The sequence below is a fragment of the Mastomys coucha genome, unplaced genomic scaffold, assembly GCF_008632895.1.
Source record: "Mastomys coucha isolate ucsf_1 unplaced genomic scaffold, UCSF_Mcou_1 pScaffold6, whole genome shotgun sequence".
In the NCBI taxonomy this organism is placed as follows: Eukaryota; Metazoa; Chordata; class Mammalia; order Rodentia; family Muridae; genus Mastomys; species Mastomys coucha.
In genome coordinates, this window is record NW_022196912.1 from 125,905,806 (window position 1) to 125,913,324 (window position 7,519).

A 7,519-nucleotide genomic window follows, 5' to 3' on the forward strand; every position below is an offset into this window, starting at 1 on the left:
CTTGGTGCTTAGGCATTGCTGAATCAGAAATGCTGTACCTGGGGGAAGCTCAGGCAGGTGCGTGCAGCAGTGCGGGGTGGGGGGCCCATCTGCTGTGCCACCAGAATGCACACCATCTCCCAGTGCTGATTACTCTTGTCTGTCTTAGTCCTCTGTCCCGTAGGGATCCTGGGATTGTGCTTCCCAGCTGTCGGCAGCAGGTGGCAGTTCTGAGCCAGCAACGCACAATCCTTTGCTGCCCTTCTCAACCCTGCTCAGCCTTGAAGGGGAGAGACCACAGAGACAGGGCTGCCAAGGTCCCCAGGGCCAGTGCAGGCTGCCTGACACGTTTTGTTGAGTGGTGTGCACACTGGCCACCCGGTCAGCAGCATGGGACACAGGAGACACGAGCAGCTGCCTCCTAGTCCCACTTAGGAAATGGGTAACTGTCTAGTGTACCAATGGGAAATGGGTAACTGTCTAGTAGACCAATGGGAAATGGGTAACTGTCTAGTAGACCAATGGGAAATGGGTAACTGTCTAGTGTAGAAATGGGTAACTGTCTAGTAGACCAATGGGAACAAATAAGACAGCAGCGGGGTCCCCGTCCTAAGGAACGTCACAGTTTCCCTTCCGGTCACTGGGAGGAGCAGATGCTGTTCTGGTCCCCTGCATACCCTGCACCCTTCCCACCCACCCACAGCACATCAATCTTTTAGACTAAAAATGACATCCTGCCCAGTGACAGTGACTTGGTAAATACCAATTTTCTTTCTGTAAAAATCAACTAATGCAGTTTGATTGTACAGAACATAATTATATGACTTTAATACAGAAGGCAATCACTTTTGTCTCACCCGTTTAATTCTATATTCACATATTTTAAAATAATTGTCATCTTAGTGGTATATTTACATGTTACAAAGGAATCTAGAAAGTGGCCCAAGGCCTAAGCTTGACTCTGTCTCTGACCCAGGCTCTTCAAGGGTGGTCTCTGCTTCCAACTACACATTCCTTCGACAAGCACCTATTGAACACCCGCTGTGTTCCGGGCAGAGCTGGAGACCCTGGAAATCAGGGGTGAACACGGTGCTCTGTGTCTTGTGTCTCTGTGTCTTGTGGAAGCTCACTGTGCTGTGTGGAGCTCATAGCAGATGAATTAGTCAACAGCCGGGGGCGGGGTGGTCATCAAGCCAGACTAGGGAAAGATGGGGAAATAGCATACTAGCCCAGGCTTCCAATCACACAGCCTGCCAGTGAACAGCCCTACAGGTGTGACTGCTTGGAGCTATCCAGAGGGAGGAAGTTCTGCAAGCTCAGAACTCAGTCGAACGAACAAACTGTAGACAGGAGCCTGGCCCTGCACAGGAGAGCAGTTCTGAGGGAATACTGGCAGGGTCAGGTCACCCATAACCTCTACACCCCAGGTCAGCTCTACTGTGTTGTCCAGGTAAGGTACAGGGTCTGCTCTCCTGCTCTGGTGACCTCGGGGCCAGTTCTCCTGCCTGCTGTATGTGGCAAGGGGTGAGAGAGGTGCATCTCCCCTTTGCCCATGTCACCACTCAGCAGACAAGTGGCAACAGAGCCAGTTCTCCCACACTCACAGCGTTGGGCCCAGACTGCCCCAGCCTCTGGCACCAGGGTCAGCTCTACTATGTTCCAGGAAAGGTGCAGGATCTATTCTCCTGAATGCTGCAGCTGGTGAAGGGCGGGTCTGCTCTCATGTCCTCAGGGCCAGGTCTCCTGCTTGCCATAGGTGGTAGGGGGGAGGAGAGGAGGGGTATCTCTCTCTGGTCCACCACAGCAGGGAAAGAAAGGAATGGTAAGGCCAGCTTTCAAACCAGGGACATTGCCTGACCTTTGGTGGTAGCAAACTCCTGCTGCTACAGAGCCAGGAGCCCACCATGGTCTCAGGCAGCATCACGAGCCACTCACATCAGGCTGTCCCTCACTACCCTTGAGTCTCCAGTCCTGCCTCTCTTCACTGTGCCCACACCCTTCTGTTTTTCTTTCTCTACCACTTACTTGCTCCTCTTAGAGGCACCTAGGGTCTCTGGATATCTGGGGTCATCTCAGAAGTGGTCTCAGGAATGCTATGCCCTGCTGGAGCTTTATGGCATCAGGTAGGGGTTCTCTCAAGCATGGTTTGACAACCCCCCAGGCCTGTACTGTGCTGGACTGGTGTACATCTCAGGCTAGCTCCCTGTCTTGCTCCCACGGAACCAGCAGCACCCTGGGGTGCTGTCCACTATTTACGTCGCACTAGGTAAAGAACCCCTAATACAAAGCAAGTAGTCCTGGGCTCTGTGTCTGGATGTCTGTATCCAGCAAGATTTCGGAATCTACTCTTGCTGCGCCCAGTCGCTGTGGGCACAGCTGGGCACTCTTTTGAGACTGTGCACCTTCACTCTCTGTGGCAATTTGAGTTGCCTTCGGGTTAGTTAGTAGTTACACGTAATTACTAATCTCTGTAGAGGTGTACTTGATTCCTCTTGGGTGAATACCCAAGGATTCGACTGCTGCCTCGTGTGGGAAGTGTGCATTTTAGTTTTTACTGAAATGTCTTAGTTGATTTCCACAGTGCAGTCCCTTATTCCTACATGCAGCGTGTGGGGTTTTCATTGCTCCAAACTCCCACCAAAGTTAGTGCTGGAAGTCTCCAAGTCTTAGTCCCTTGTGAAAATCCTGAGTGGCAACGCATCTTTTTGTCCAGGATGCATAGCCTTTATTTTCTTTCCTTTAAACTTTTTTATTAACATATGTCAGATTTACAAAACAGCCTTATTTTTGGCATTTTTATGTGTGTGTAAAGTACACTGCTCAGGTTCCCCTCCCCACCCCACCCCTGTTCTCCTGTCTCCTCCACTGGCTCTTGTCCTCCTCTGAAATAGTCCCTCTCCTGCTTTCATGGCTTAAAAACACCAGGATGTGTACATGAGAAAAGCAGAAGACACAAATAGTTAAAACTAGAAGTCCAAGTGTAGACTCTGGCACTAAACTTAAGCATAGAAAGGACTCTAAGAGAACACACCTAACAGCTGCACGATGCCAGCTGTTATTATATTATCAGAATCCACATGAAAGGGCTTGGAGACTGCAGGATCTGTGTCAGGAGGCTGGTCACGTGACAACACTGAGGCAGCAGGAAGGGAGCGAGAGAGGGGCGGGGAGTAGACTTTCTAATATAGAACCTCTACTACTACTACTACTACTACTACTACTACTACTACTACTACTACTACTACGATTAATTTTATGCATTTGAGTACACTGTAGCTGCGTTCAGACACATCAGAAGTGAGTGTCAGATCCCATTACAGATGGTTGTGAGCCACCATGTGGTTGTTGGGAATTGAACTCAGGACCTCTAGAAGAGCAGTCAGTGCTCTTGCTGAGTCATCTCTCCAGCCCTAAGGCATGCTTTTAGTGACCTGCTTCTTTCAGTCAGACATCAGCCTCTAGAGTTCCTGTCGCCAGCCAATACCATCAACTTTCTATCCATCCGTAGACTTCACTGATGGCATCTTGGGATCGGCAGAGCAGCAACCACCTCCTCAACACGTGACCCCTTGGGAAGCATTTCAGATTCGAACATAAAAGAAGTATATGGCTTTGTTTCAGAAAACACTTGTTCAGTAAAAACTCCTCCCTTGATATAATGCTGACAGATACACCGTAAACTCACAAGGTCAAAATGGCAGGGAAGCGGTGTTGGGGTCTGAGTACCTTAGCTGGTGCTTCCCAGGCATGTGTTGCTCGTCATGGGCCCTGCAGCCTCAGTTCTGCCTGCAGCTGCTCAGTAGGGTCAGCACGGGGATTTCTGCAGCTGCAGGGAGAACAAAGTGGGGCAGTCTGCGGGATGGGCCACATGGTCTGCAGGGTGGACCATGAGGTCTGCATGGTCAGTCTTCAGGGTGGACAATGCAGTCTGAGTGGTGGACTGCAGCTGTCCTGATGCCTCCCTCACAGCCTGCTCCCATCCCTGTGGCTTCTTCTGCCGTCCACACTCTGTGGCTTCCGCTTAGACTTGTCTTTCTTTGGCTTCTTGGTGAACCCTCCTCTTTTTTCCAACGTCCAGCAGCATTGCCTTTGGCTTCTGGATAGACTTGAGCATCTCCTGACCTACAGGATGTGTGTGAGCTGCCAGAATTAAGCAACACATTGACTCACGCTCATCTTTATTGCTAGGAGGAGCTCTGTTGAATGTTGTTGCCCTTGGCTGGCTGGTGCCTGCCTCTCTGAGTCAGGGATGCCCATGTTGGGCTGGGAAGCATGTGCTCAAGTGCATGACCCCTAATTCAGATACCATGAGTACCTGAGGAAGGAATTGCTGGACTGTGTGGGCATCTGTCAGGCAGAGGAGGCAGCAGGTCTATGTCCAGGAATGACTGGGATATAGCCCTCTACATAAGGAACAGGAACAATACAACTACCATGGAGACAACCTGGACCCCTAGAGGCACCCCAGCAACAGCATCCCAGGGCTGGTTGCTATGGAGATGTCAAAGTGCTATGTTCAGACATGACAAGGGCCTGCTAATGTAAAAATGGGTTGTGGCAGTTCACAGTGACTAGCAAGTACAGAAATAAATCACCTCAAATGCAATACATTTAGGGAAAAGAACAAGACAAACCCAAAATGGAGGACCAGGCTGCTGATAGCCTTCCGCCTGGGAAAGCCTCAGGTCTGTGCTCACAGAGCTTTCAACCTGGCTGTGATCTACTCTCTGACTCAGGGGTGTGGGGTTTGAAGGAAGGTTGGTGGTCAGGTGGGAAAAGTAGGGGGTGGGGTGAGACAGGCTGAAGGCATTTTGAGAGTATGTGTGGAGACTCCTTGCCTGCCATGCTGAGCCAAACTGAGTGCTGGGCTGTGGGCCAAAGGGAGGGAAAGCTGGGGAGACACAGAGCACGTGATGACACTGGGTTTCACCTTCCATCTGGACATGTCTGATCCTGGACATTCCAGCCCCAGTACTACTGAGGAGCGCACGGTGTACCGGAGGAGGCCAGGAGAAGGTTGTAAAAATAGTGAGGACAGCCAGGCCTGTAATCCCAGCTACAGCGAGTCAGGGGCAGGAGGATCATAAGTTCAGGTCAGCGTGGCTTGCAATATTTTTTGTGAATATTTTTTTTTAAAGTGATGGTGCCTGGCTGTAAAGAGCCATGTTTTTAATGAGAAGAATTTAGAAACCACGCTTTCATCATAGTCCATGAAAATTGTGCACATACATAATAAAGGCGTAGCCTCCCTCTTTCAACTGCTCAAAAGTTAAAGGCAAACGGCATGTTCTAGACCACTCGTGGATCAAAGAGGAGATCACAGAGTGTAATCATAGCCAGCGGAAGGAAATGAGACTTTATACTGCTAAGATGTGTGAAATGCCCAGGCTGATAGATACCCAGCATGTGCTCTTTAAAACTCAGGAAAACAGCTGTTCCAATGACTTATCATTTCTTATTTTCCTTGTATTTATTAATGTATCCAGTTTTCATTAAAATAGAAAATGACATTCAAGGTTATTCAATTATGTGCAGAAAATTGTGTTTTGATATTTAATATTTTAAAGAAGTCAATTGCTTAAAAAAAAAAACTCAGGAAAACAAATGCAGACATGAGATGTATTTGAGAAGTCAGAGCTAGCAGTGAATGGGGATAAGTGTGTCAGGAGCCAGATCTATAAACAGATAAGCCCCTCCTTGGTCTGATCAAAACCCAAGGCACCCAGATCACACCGAAGCCTCTTACTTCCAGGGCCAGCCCATAGCCCAGTTCTGTCAGAAGAGCCCCATCAGCGAGTAATGCTGAAGCTGAATGTTGTCTTCCAGGAAGCTCCCCAGAGCCCTTATACAGGCAGCACCTGCTTCTAGACTCCCAGTCCAGCACAGCCCACCATGTTTGTCCCATAGCATAAGCACCCATATGCATGTGAAAGCAATGAATCAAATCTGTACAGGAAAAGCGTAAGTCTCCCAATTAGCATGCAAATGCAATGCGGCCCTAACCTAATTAGAACCCCAATGCGTTGGTGAGTTTTTTTTTTTTAGAATTGGGTAAAACCATCTTAAAGCCTGTGTGGACATGAGTTGCCCTCAGCAGTTGGAGAATGGTGGAAGTCTCCAGAAATCCAAGTTTTCAGATGTGTCCTCAGGCCCTGCCTTGCCAGTAACTTTCTATGGCGTGGCCCCGCAGGCTTTTTGGGTTTGGTCTGTGTAACAAGCAGCCAGACACATCTCCTATCAGATAAGGTGTGTACGGAAAACAAAGAAAAGGGTGCATATGCGGTGAACAAGCGAACGTGTCAGGATCAGAAGCCCACAGAGATGGAGACCTGGACAAGTGTGGCGTGTGGCTTTGTGTCTTCCAAGCTGCTTAGTCAGATGCTGAACCTCAAAGTCTGTCCTGATTCAGACTAGCTCCACCCTCCAAGAAAGCAGAGAGCCAGGCCTGGAGGTACCAGCCAGTAATCTCTGAACTCTGGAGGCTGCTTCGGGCAGAGCCAAAACCCGAGGCCAGCCTTCGGGATACAACAAAGGCAATTAATTCAGAGAGAGGAGGTATGCGCTCTTAAGTTAAAAAAAAAAAAAAACAAGGACTTGTTGGGGATGTCGCTCAAGTTGGTAGAGCACTCGCCTAGCATGAAAAACCCCTGAGTCTGAGAGCCCAGCAAGTGACACACAGCTTAGATCCCAGCACTATGAGAGGAGGCAGATATCTGAGCTCTAGGCCAGCCCGCTCTACAGGGCTAGGTCCAGGACACCCAGGGTTACACAGAGAAACCCTGTCTTGAAAAGAAATAAAAGAAAAAAGAAAGAAGGAAGAAAGAAAGAAACAAAGAGAAAAGAGAAAAGAAGGAACTTTGAGTTGGACCCCAGTACCACATGAACAAGATGGTGGTGCTCAACCGTGCTCCCCTACAGAGGGGTTCAAGGTCCTCCTTAGGAACTAGTAAGTTTGAAAGTAGACAGGGCTATGTGAGACCTTGTCCAAAGCAAATCAAAACTCAATTACGAACCTCAAGGGCTTAGAAAAACATGAGCACACTGTCCCACGAACCTGTGGGAGGTGAATGGGCGGCAGAGGCTGACACAGAGAGACTACGAGGATGAAGGGTCAAGCAAGCAGAGTTGGTTCCTTGAAAATACAAACAAGATGACCAAGCATTAGCTAAACTAATCAGGAGGCAGAGACGACCCAGGCAATATGAGAAGGGAGCATGAAGACACACTTGCGAAATTCACAGGAGAGAGACAGAAGAGAGAGAGAGAAAGAGAGGAAGACAGAGAGGGGAGAGAGAGGGGAGAGAGAGAGAGGGAGAGAGAGAAAGGGGACAGGAGAGAGAGGGGGAGAGAGAGGAGAGAGAGGAGAGAGAGAAGAGAGAGAAGAGAGGAGAGAGGAGAGAGAGAGAAGAGAGAGAGGAGAGGGGAGAGAGAAGAGAGAGAGGAGAGAGGGGACAGAGGGGGAGAGAGGAAAGAGAGAGGAGAGAGAGGGAGAGAGAGAAGAGAGAGGAGAGAGGGGGAGAGGAGAGAAAGGGGAGAGAGA

General features: G+C 49.3%; 1 long non-coding RNA gene across 1 annotated transcript in view; it reads right to left on the reverse strand.

The window, feature by feature from the left end:
* Nucleotides 1–3,607: 3,607 nt before the first annotated feature.
* The window catches only part of LOC116080561, a 25,646-nt gene continuing 21,734 nt past the window's right edge, over nucleotides 3,608–7,519 (reverse strand). Inside the window, exon 3 of the long non-coding RNA XR_004114477.1 lies at nucleotides 3,608–3,805. This is a non-coding gene — a long non-coding RNA (uncharacterized LOC116080561). The remainder of the gene's footprint in view (nucleotides 3,806–7,519) is intronic.